We start from the raw sequence: 11511 nt of genomic DNA, 5'->3' as shown, positions 1-11511 counted from the left end.
TTGTGACTTTGGTTATTTCAATAATATCATGGTGTTTTTTTTTGTTAATCAGCCTAAATTGTCAGTCTGTGAAAGATTTTCACGAAACCTGGAAGGTGACTGTAAACATTGGGCTGGATCATTATGTTTTTATCAGAAGGGTAAACTAAAGCAAGTCTTAAAAAGAAATCAGTTTTACCTGTAAAACTTGCCAGAGAATCAGCTGTTAGTATGTTCAAAGCTGAGCCTCGCATCAGCAGAGAACAAATTCATTTGACTGGTTGGAGGAGCCGTGTTTTTTGGCAAGAAAATGGTGAAATGGAGGACTAAAGAGGATGTGGTTATTAAAGGCAGAAACTGAGGTCAGAAGCAGTTGAGAAGACAGAGGCGGGAATACGCAGGAATAAGTTATGTCAGCAGCACAGGCAAGGCCAGTTGTATCTTAAAAGAGCAGCTGCATATATTCTGAAAGAGTTGCTATGTCTGTGCAGAAGTGACGTTCCAGGTAAGTTGAAGAAACATAATTCAGGTACCGGAGTAAAACCTAACCAATAAAAGCAGAACTTCTTAATGTTCAATGGGGTCTGAAAAGAGAGGGAGCGAAGGGACTTAACTTTGGTTTGCAAAATGTTAACTTCCCATTTATAGCTGCAAATGTGCCCACTGTCAAATAGTTGTGGTGTAGCTTGTACTGTTATACTGAAAACAGTTTTTTTTCCAGGAAGAAAATAATCTAATTTTAGAAACCAAGTACAAGGGGTACTGCAAACAAGGAAGGTTATGTATCATACTTACTCTCTTAAGGACAAGGCAGGCTGACATGCACACATGGGCACATGCATGCACAAAACACATAAAATTTCTGCAGCCATTGTGGAGGTGGGCATATTGCTCCAATGACAAAAGCAATCAAACTACTGACAACAGCATGAAGTACTTAATATCTCAGAGCCTAAACACATCAGCCTGGAAAACATGTTGATCAACTCTGTTTAGTAATAGGCTTTATTAATATAATAGGTATACTTTGGCAAGGGTAACAGATTGTGCAGCATTTAAATTCCCTTAAGGAAAGCAATAAAATGTCTGCACTAAAAATATCACAAGTTTGGAATGAGGAACTTATATAGGACCGTACTTTGTCTATTAACTGTTTTTCTACTCAAATGCCTGTAGTTTATAGTGTTGTATGTTTTACAAAATGTTTTTGTTTACCAAGGGCTGTAACAGATATGGGCTTTATTGATTAATGCACTCTCCTGGTTTCAGATATTTATTGAATGGTAAGATATTGTAATATTGAATGAGATTGAACACAACCAGATGTTTAGGGTGTTCAGCCTTCCTGTAAAAGAATATATGGTAACCTTGCTTGTTGCCTGAATTAAATAGCATGGCTTTATGATAGATCACATGAAATTATATTTCATTAATAGAATGTTGTCTTTCTTTGGATAAATCCAATGTTCATGAGCAAGAATGCTGTAGACACAGAGGCTGAATTACAGTCTGAGAGTATGGCTCAGGAATTCCAGTTTTTATTGTGCAACATTTTTATTGTCACAACAGTGAAAATAACGACTGGTGGTGCGCTCCAAGACATTCCTGGACACCACTGTAGATGGCAGAAAAGTTCAACCATTTTGCAGAGCAAACTTCAAAGTGGCAAATGCTCAAATTAAATTTAAAGGCATCATGGGGAACAATGCAGTTTGTGCAGAGAAATATTGAAATAAATAGTATTTTTTCTTGTCTGAAGCAGCAGCTTTTATGAAAGTAGCTGAGGAGAAATCTCTGATTTACTAAGCTTTCCAGCTGTTGACACATGCTTCTGCGCTGAGTCCAGTTTGCTTTCCTATTTTGATTTCCCTCTGAAAGCATTCTTTATATCCCTTTTCAGACTGTACTTCCTGGCAGTGCGATGAGGGGAAAAAGCAATGATTTGTCTCCTGAAATGTTATAAACTCTACTGTTTGAAATGAACAAGATGGCCTTTCAATAATAACTGGCTGCTACTTGCTGGCCTGGCCTGGTACTTTTAAAAGTATGTTTTTATTTTTATAAATAGAAATTTCATCCTGATGTCCTGCCGCAAATGGAAACGACTCCCTAAGTGAATTCTCAGAAAAGGAGTGAAGCTTTTTTTTTATTTATATAGGTAACAGATTTGATATTCCTCTTGATAGAAAGCTAGAAGTGCAGAAGGTCCACTATGCTCGTAAACGCAAATTTTAGCACTGACTTGAGCAGGACTTAATGTGCTTGTTCCCTGCTGACTGTAATGATGCAGGTGTGCATCCAGTGATGTCCATGGTATGCACTGGCTGCAGTACTGTTAAGGAGTGGGGAAGAGTGCAGACATTGTGGATTTGTCACATTGTTTAAAGGCAGCTGGTTCCTCCCTAAAGGGAGATGCATCCTGCTGGCATCAAGGTTCTCTGATGTTCCCTGGTAGAGAGGAAGAAGGAGATCCTTCTTCCTTCCCGGGCACAGGAAATGAGCAGATCTTTTGCCAGTAGAGAGACATTTTTGGACTTGCCAATTCCAGGAGCATTACACCTAAGACAAGGGCTCTATGCTGCAAGAAATTCAATGATCTGACTTGAGTTATTAAGGTAAGAAGGTTGTTTTCTTAAATCCATGATCAGAACTGCATCATATAAATCGTAATTAGTCATGGCATTACAATTACAACACGCTTCACTAATACCCCTTTCTCTTCATATTTGCTTAACTTCTCATTTATCATGTGGAACTTACATCTCATATGTGGATGGGCAATTATTCTCTCATAACAAAAACAGAATATGCTGGAAACAAAAACAGAGTATGTCGGGTCACACCAGTGGGAGGAGAAACAGAGTCAACATTTCAGGTTGGAGACCCTTCTTCAGAATCAGTTCAACTATTCTATCATGATGATCACATTTTCCAAGCCTTCATAAGAACTCCACAAACTCATTCTTGCGGGGAAGGTCACAAGAGACACTGGATACTAGGCTCATATAAAAGTAGGAAGGTTCTGCTTATAAAACCTTCAAACCAGCCAACAATAGCTTCCTAGTTGTGGAGTGGGTCACACTTGAGGGTGTGGCAACTCACAGTTCTAAAGGAGAAGTTGCAAAGAGTTCCTTTAAGTCTAATTATTTTTGTTCCACTGTTGAAGCTCTCAACCACCAATTCTTACTCTCTGCTCTTCCTGAACACAACTTAATCTACATTTCTCTATTTCCTTCAGTTACCACAAATATCAAACAAGACCAGCTTCCAGAAGATGCAATGCCATTCAATTTGATTTTTTTGCAAGCATCAGCTCAGATAATGACATCACGTGGTCTTTGGACCCTAGAATAGAGGAGACAGCTGCACATAATGACTCACCAGACAGTTGGGTTACGACTGGGACAATAAGATGTTGCAGGTGCTAAGTTAACAGAGGATGAGCTCACTCTTGGTTCTAGTGAACGTGGGTGCACTTTTCAAGAGCCCTGGTAACAACATAGTCCATGCCCTAATAGCCTCGATAGCAGGGCACAATTGCTCAACATGGGCAGCTGCAGCTCCCTCAAAGATTGAAGAGTTGACTGCCATATCCTTTACACCTATGGCTATTTGGGGGCATCCTTGAAGCCATTGCAAGTGTGCTCAATACAAGTGCAGCAGCTTTTTCATCTTCCAAGCTGTTTTCACTGTCAAAATACTTCACAGATAAATAAACCAAACAAAATCTTCAGTTCTGATTTATCTTTGTCAATGCTGAAGTGCTGATGGGATTTTATTTTTCATTAACGTGGTTTTTGTTCGAATTTGATTTTGATGTTGGTTATTGTAATAAAACTGAAGGTAATACCCTTACATGTAAGTGGAGGAAAGGATTTGGTTGGTGGCTATAAGGATTAGACCACTGAAAACTGGGCTGTGGGAATGCTCCTTCAGGTATATCCTGAAGATGGGTGAGCGGATAGAAGACAGCCCCAGGAGACTACTTATACCTGGAGGCAGACAATTACTAAACAAAGAACAGTGCAGGATTAGTACAACTTTACTGTGGAGAAAAATAAATTTTCTTGATTTTTAAAGCACACCAAAAGGTGGCCAAATGTTAACCAACAATGAACAACGAGCAACTAGTAGGGACTGAGAAACCTGCAAACTAATCTGTAAGTTCTTCACGACCTCTTAAGTAGTACTAGTGAGTGGAACATCACCCATTGTGTTCTGCTGGATAAGTTGAGCATGTTGTGGGTGAAATGCATCTTATAGGATTCTAGTTTCATTTATTCTCCTGGATTTTAAGTGTTGCCAACTTGGGTTCTTGCCACATTTGTGTCCATCCTATCCAGGAAGACGTGTTTCCTTGTTGCCATGTTGTGAGGTTGGTAGTCCAGCCACAGCCTGAGAAAATAAGGCTACAAAGCTAATGTTCCAGTGGTAATCCCACTCCCTGGGCCCACGTGGTATTTCTTCTCGTGTGGTAATTTTTAGCATCAAGTCAAATTAAATCTCAAAAACGAGGCTATTAATGAGTTTGGAACTTTGTGCTTCAGTCCCCACTACTGTGGAGCTGATGCAAAGCCACTGCCAAGTGGATCAGACCGTTTGTATGAATTTGCTTGTGTTCAACCTCAGACAATACTGAAGCTGACCCACTTCCTCCCTTTGTGTCTCGTACTGTCTAATAAAACCTACCATTCTGCTAAGGGCTCTCTGCTGCATGCAAAACTTTCCACGCTACTTTCCGCGTGAGTGTGTAAGAATAACTGGGAGGGAATGGTATTTGTTGTCATATATGAATGGGCCCAATAGAAGTTGAGATACATTCAGAGTCAATGTGCCTTTCAAACCTTGTCAGAGCCCAAGATATTGGAAATGAATAATTAATTAGAAAATCTAATTGAGGATTAAAAGCTGCCCCATTTTGCACATTGGTCAATCAATGTATTCACGTTATTTCCAAAGAAACACCTTTGGTACTTGCTGCCACATGTCTGGGGTGATGATGTATTGTGGGGAACTGCACCTGAAGGAAGGGTTTAATGCTCACTGGAGCACTTGTTTCAGCCCTGAAAAGCTAGCGTGCATAGCTTGCTGTGAACAATGACTTTGAAGTAGACTTTACTGTAATGACAAACGATCTGCAGCATTTTTCTGATTGAAGTGATTGCCTGATGGAAATGTGGGTGTTGTAAATTCTGGGGACTGTTCTTTAGCTGCAGAGTTGAAACTTTGTTAAAGTTGGAGCTGCTTCACCTTTTTGAAGAGATTTGCTTGCAATGTGCTCTTAATCCTTTGTCAGTCTGACTCTGGATCAGGATGCTACTGGCAGCTGGTGTAGGGGTAAACCTTCCAGTGTGTCTAGTAATGTGAGGAGTCTTGTATGGTGCTTGCTCACTGCTTGGTCTCTAGCTGAAGTGAACTTACAGTGCTGGTAAAGAGGGTATTTATAATGTATGTAAAGCTTGTTAAGATAGTTGTTGCCATCGTAATTACTGATAGAGAACCCACATACACAACCACAGGCCTCATAAAGCACATGACCCTCACTGAAGTGTGTAACCGATTGAACTGCTGATAGGATGGGCAAGCCTATGGCCATTGCTGGAGCGCTGAGAGGAGCAGGAGAGGGGAAGGACGGCTGGAGACCGCATAAGCATAAGTGGTGCACTGTCTGGAACCGCTGCTCTTTATGTCAGGTACTCAAAAACAGGTGGAATGCACTGCCTCTGGAAGCTGAGGTTAAGCAGGGAACCAGAGCCGTGCTCTCTGATGGCAGAAAGACAGGAAAGCTGGTATGTCACCAGCAAAATGACAGTGGAACACAAAGGATTTGGATAAACTTCTTCCCTGTACAAAGGCACAGTAAGTGATGATTGGGGCCTTATTCAGGAGAGCCAGAATGGTTATTTCCTTTCCTACTATCTGTCAGCAGTCCAGAGATGTTTATATGCAACAGGTTTCCCTGAATTATATGCAACAGGTTTCCCTGAAGGACAGTGGCTGACATGTACCCACATGACTAATCCCTGGGTATTGTGCAGTGACCCACTTTATTGGCATGCAGCTGGCCTGTGACCACCAACCCTGTGACATCCACGTCTATTTCTGTTCCCCAGGAAGTCCCATATTGTCCATCATTTGCACATGTCATCTGTGCTTATGTTACAAACTGAAGAGTCTCTTTGATTCATTGTTTGCAAGTCACTCTTATAAGTGGACCATGTATACCCTTCTATCTGAAAGGCTTGCTTTTTGCTTAATATTTACTTAAGGAACAGCATGGCCACAGGATTGCAGCAATCTACCTGTTTTGTACTCTGTACTGGGTAGATCTCCATTGCTGTTGCATTTATGCTGCTATCTTTGCAGAAGGTGAACTAAAATACACTCTAATGAAAAGAGACCAATTTTGAACCTACAAACTTCTCTTTTTCAGACATAGTACAGTAAGAACAGGATATAGATTTAACAACAAAATGTATCTATTTCCTATTTCTCCTTGCAACATGAAATAGTCAGTTGCATGTGCCTGTCCTTCTTATTAACTAAATTTGCTCTTGGGAAAGCAGTACCTACTGGCTTAGGATGTTCCTACTCTCATCTTGGAATGTCCCAGCCCCTCTCTCTGGAAAACTAGAAACGAAGTCATTTCGTTCTTCCTCATGGTTTTGAATTGGACTGTCCAGGATACACTTTGAGAAACAGGGTGACTGACAATAAACACAGAAAATGCGGCAGTCAATCAGTAGGTCAGGAGGCATGTGGAAAGAGAGAGACATGGTTAATGTTTCAGGTTGAAGACCCTTCTTCAGAACTAGGAAAGAGAGAAAACAAGTTGGTTTTAAGTTGCAGAGAGGGTGGGGCAGAGATAGAAGCTCTGAAAGGGTGAGGCCAGCCTTGCCATGGGAATAAGCTGTAAATGAGGTCAACTGGTCAATGGGTTATGGGAACAGTTATGGTGGATCTCAGTGGAGAACATCAAACATCTTACAAACTCCCATGCCCATTCCCTCTTTCTGACTCCTACCATTAAGCCATCAAACGGTTGACCTCATTTGCAGCTTAGAGTCAAAGTAGGGAAGATATTTCCATGTGGGGCAGTCTGAAACTAGAAGCCATGAATAAAAGATTGTCTTTTCTGAAGATATCAGCAGAAGCATCTTTACTTAGAGAATGGATTGAATGTGTCATTGCATGGTATGCTTGTGGTAAATAGCCTAGATGAGTTTGAGAAGATGACAGGTGTGGGCATAAGGGGATAAATGGAAGGATGTGCATTAAAAGAGTTAAAGAGCAGGTGAGCTTACTGGCCTTTATCTGTGCTTTTAATTCTGGTTATTCTGGTCCATCAAAACAGCAAACCATTCATTTTACTACACTATAAAAAAATTGGGATTTTCCAATAGCAATTATTATGGACAGATTTCATTTATATTTAACTTTTTACGTCGTCTGGAAGTGCCTAATGAAATTAGTCAGTAAATTACCTTCAAAGTGTCGTCACAATATCATAGGGAATGTAGAAGTGATTTAGTGCACAACAAGTTCCCACAGAAAGTAGCCTGTTAATGACCAATGATCAACTTAGTCAGAATAGAAGACAACAGCTTGGTTGGGAACTTACTTATCTCCAAGGGAGCGGATAATATCACGTCTAAGGTCCAATTTGAAGCTTCCTTTAGTTAGCTCATGAGGCAGAGGTAAACTTGAGTGAAAACTTCATATATTAAACTGGTTTCTCTATTTATACCTTTCAGGATTATTACTGTGGAACATTTTAATCATCACCTCAAGGTTTCTGGAATCAAATGAACCAGTTGTGATGCATATTCAGAAGAAAACACAAGGTATCCTGAATGATCTTCCATGACAGAGTTGGAAACCAGAAGAAGGTAGAAATTATTGTCTTTCATGTGGCTTGAATGTTCTTCCCCAATATCCTGGAAGGACCAAAGAGAGGGCTGAGGGGAGATTTGATAGAAGTAAATGAATTGTGGAGGGTTCTGGATCATTGGGGTCATAATCCCCTATTCCTTTCCCACAACCCTGTAAGTTTTGCCCTCACAAGTGCTCTTCTGCTTTAGTTATTATTGAATTTTCTTTTGGTATTCTTTCAAATAGGCATTCTAGAAAATAACAGAATGATTGAAAGTGACTTTCTCCTCATACCTCCTAAACATGTGTCTTTTGCTTACCACTCCATCAGAACTATATTTACTCCATCATAACCTTTCCTGATTTTGAACACCTCTGTAATGTTATCAGAATGCATTGGATTACACAAGGTTACATCCAAGAGAGGCAGCAGCTTATTTACAGGACAATGTACTAACTATAACATTTACGTACTTATTATGATATTGAAGGAAGCCGTTTGGCCAATTTTGTCCATGCCAGCTCTCAAAAAAAATCTCCTCAATTAATTAGTTTGTGCTTAATAAGTTTAGCACAACTTTGTGGGCTGAAGGGCCTGTTCCTGTGCTGTACCATTCTATATTCTACGTTCAGTTGCATTCCCTCTCTTATTTTCCCTGTAGTCCTGCAACTTATTCACTCTCACATGCCCATCAACACCCCTTTGATTTTTTGCCACTTACATACACAAAGGTGTAATTTACAGAAGCCAATTAACCTTCCAGCACATCTTGTGAGGCTTAAGCTGTTGCTGCAAACCGAATTTTCCAGACTGTCTGTGAAACTGTTACATTGTTTGAGAAGTAGGTACATCGCATGACTCTGCTGTCCAATAGCATCACATTCCACAAGAAATGGAGAGACTGGCACTTTCTATACTGAAAGATGCATTATGATCTCTATAAAATGTCCCCTCAACTTTGAGCATTCCAGATCCCCTGGTCCCTTCAAGTAGATAAAGTCTCTATCCCTCGGATTTGTTCTGGTCGATCCTTTGTATCCCCTCAAACCCCAACGTTTTTCTTTAAGTGTCATGCCTAGAAATGGATGCAATAAGCTGATCCAGGCTGGTTTCATTCACTCCAAGGTAAACAGACCAATTGAAGGCATGCTTCATGATAGATGGGGAGTCCATCTCTCTCACACAATGCCACCAAGGTCTGGACAATATAAGGAAACTGGGGAGTTATTTTTTTCACTAATTTTATATTATTTTAATGATGTTAACTATTTCTTAATGCTTAATGAGCTTTCGTTAATTTTCCTATTTTTAAATGTTTCTAATAATTTTTATTTTTTAATTATTTAAAACACTCAGTATTTTTTAAATGTCACTGAATATCAGATATTTTAAAAAATTGTTAACAAAAATGTCTCACAGCCTTGACTGGAAGTGAGGCACTAACCCCAGTACTACTTCCTGCCAGAGTTGTCATGGAGATCTTGAGATGGGGACTTGGTAGTATGGCAGCTCAGGCCCTGCTTAGCTTCACTGGAATCCTCCAGGGGTGGTGGGATCAGCTCAATCAACCCTCCGCATCTGATTTATGTAAGTGTGGGTATCGCATGTGTTGAGTCTGTGCTGTATGGCGGGCCTGATCCAGTTTGACATGGCTTGAAAATCAACAATATAATCTGCACAGATTAAGCAGCCCCATGAACTCAGTAAGGTTACCCTATAAATAGATGAGCTACAAATCAGGGAGAAACTGGGTTTTAGTGGCATTTAGTTCAGCTCAGCAGTAATAGGAGATGAAACATCACTGGTTCAAAGTCAAAGTCGAGTTTATTGTCATATACACAAGCACATGTATGCACAGGTGCAATGAAAAACTTACTTGCAGAAACATCTGTTCAATTCTGTTCAATAGGAGATGTGTTATCTCTTGGGTGATGGACAGGAGAAACATCAACCGTTGTGTTTGTGTTCTGAAGGTCTGTAGAGGCCAAGATTATGCTTTCCTGCTATACTGGCTACAAATGGACATCTTGCTGCCACTCTAAATCCAGGCTATGAACAGCCTGTGCAGAAACCACAAAGATTTGTGCTTACAGTGGCACAATGGTACAGCTGGTAGAGCTGCTGCCTCATAGTTCCAGCAACCCAGGTTCAATCCTGACCTTGGGTTCTGTCTGTGTGGAGACTGCACATTCTCTCTCTAACCACTTGGGTTTCTTCTGGGTGCTCCAGCTTCCTCCCACGTCCCAAAGACATGCGGGTTCGCAGGTTAATTGGCTACTGTAAATTGCTGCTAGGGTATAGGTGAATGGTAGAATCCTGGGGAATTCTTAGGAATGTGGGGAGAATAAAATGGGATTGGTGTAAATGGGTGCTTCAAGATCAGTGTAGACTTGTTGGTATGAAAGGCCTGTTTCTATGCTGTATGACTCTGAATATACCCCAGCCTGGTTACTGACTCTTAAAAGGAACAGAAGACACTTGGAGAGAGGAAAAGTTATCTTTGGAAAAGCATCTGCCTTGGTTGATTTGGTACATTCCTTTCTTGCCACATCATTCATTATGCAAGGCAGAGTTTTGAGGATTCTTTATTTCAGAGGCAAATTTATAAAGACTAACTATAAAAGAAAACAGGCCTCCAATTTGCTAATTTTAAATCTTTGTGGTTTTGGCAATAAGAGGGGCTATTTTTGATGCCTGTGAAGTTGCAGAATTTAGTCAACTGGATTATTGAAACCTTGAGAGTGGGGGCTCAGACGTTTCATAAAAAGCTCTTAACCAGAAATAACTTTGCAACCATTAAACATGGACTCTAAATATGCAGGACTGAATTTTTGCTGCACTTCAGGCCAGGAAGCTAAAGCATCGTAGTAAAGGTTTGTGACGATATTATAATAGGAAAATAGTCACTTGCAAGTAAAACATTTTTGGGGGAAATTCTCATGAATATAACCATGATACTGCAATCATGCTTGACTGACAAAAATTGAATGTAAATTGTAGAAGAGTTGCACCCAATATTATTGCGTAATTTATAAATTTACCGGAAAAAAATTGCCCGCAGGGCATATAAGATCCAACTGGACCTAAGTAAATATGGAATGACAATCTGCTGTTCATTGATGCAGCAATGATGAAAACCCTCACATTTTCTCGCCATGAATGTCCCATGAACAACATGGGTGTGGGGATCGCAGAGCACAGTTATTCCATTCCAGCTGCTCCTAGCAATTTTCTGCTGGCTGTTCATTGGCATGATTCTTCATGCTGGTTGTTCTGTTCATTGGTTGGATGTCTCACTTTGTGAGTGTCCAGTTAAAGGAAAATAGTGCAGGAAGACCAAAGGTGTTTGCGGTGATCAGTGCGGGACCTCTAGTGTTAGCAGATGACACAAAAATTGGTGTTGTGGATAGCAAAGAAGGTTGTCAAAGGGTACAGCAGGATATAGATCATAAGATATCTTTATTAGTCACATGTACATTGAAACACACAGTGAAATGCATCTTTGCGTAGAGTGTTCTGGGTGCAGCCTACAAGTGTTGCCACACTTCTGGCGCCACCATAGCATGCCCATAACTTCCTAATCCGTACGCCTTTGAAATGTGGGAGTAAACCGGAGCACCCGGAGGAAACCCATGCAGACACACGGAGAACATACAAAC

The 11511-nt window shown here is 40.5% G+C and overlaps 1 protein-coding gene across 1 annotated transcript in view; it reads left to right on the top strand.

Annotated features, from left to right (window-relative positions):
- Positions 1-367: 367 nt before the first annotated feature.
- Positions 368-11511, top strand: part of ptprc (protein tyrosine phosphatase receptor type C) — a 178271-nt gene continuing 167127 nt past the window's right edge. The window contains exons 1-2 of the mRNA XM_052010907.1: positions 368-484; positions 7734-7868. The gene's annotated coding sequence lies outside the window, so the exon portion shown is untranslated. The remainder of the gene's footprint in view (positions 485-7733; positions 7869-11511) is intronic.

This window comes from Pristis pectinata, chromosome 3 (assembly GCF_009764475.1).
Source record: "Pristis pectinata isolate sPriPec2 chromosome 3, sPriPec2.1.pri, whole genome shotgun sequence".
Taxonomy (NCBI): domain Eukaryota; kingdom Metazoa; phylum Chordata; class Chondrichthyes; order Rhinopristiformes; family Pristidae; genus Pristis; species Pristis pectinata.
Note: the sequence above shows the minus strand (reverse complement) of the source record. Positions and strands in the feature narration are given on the sequence as shown.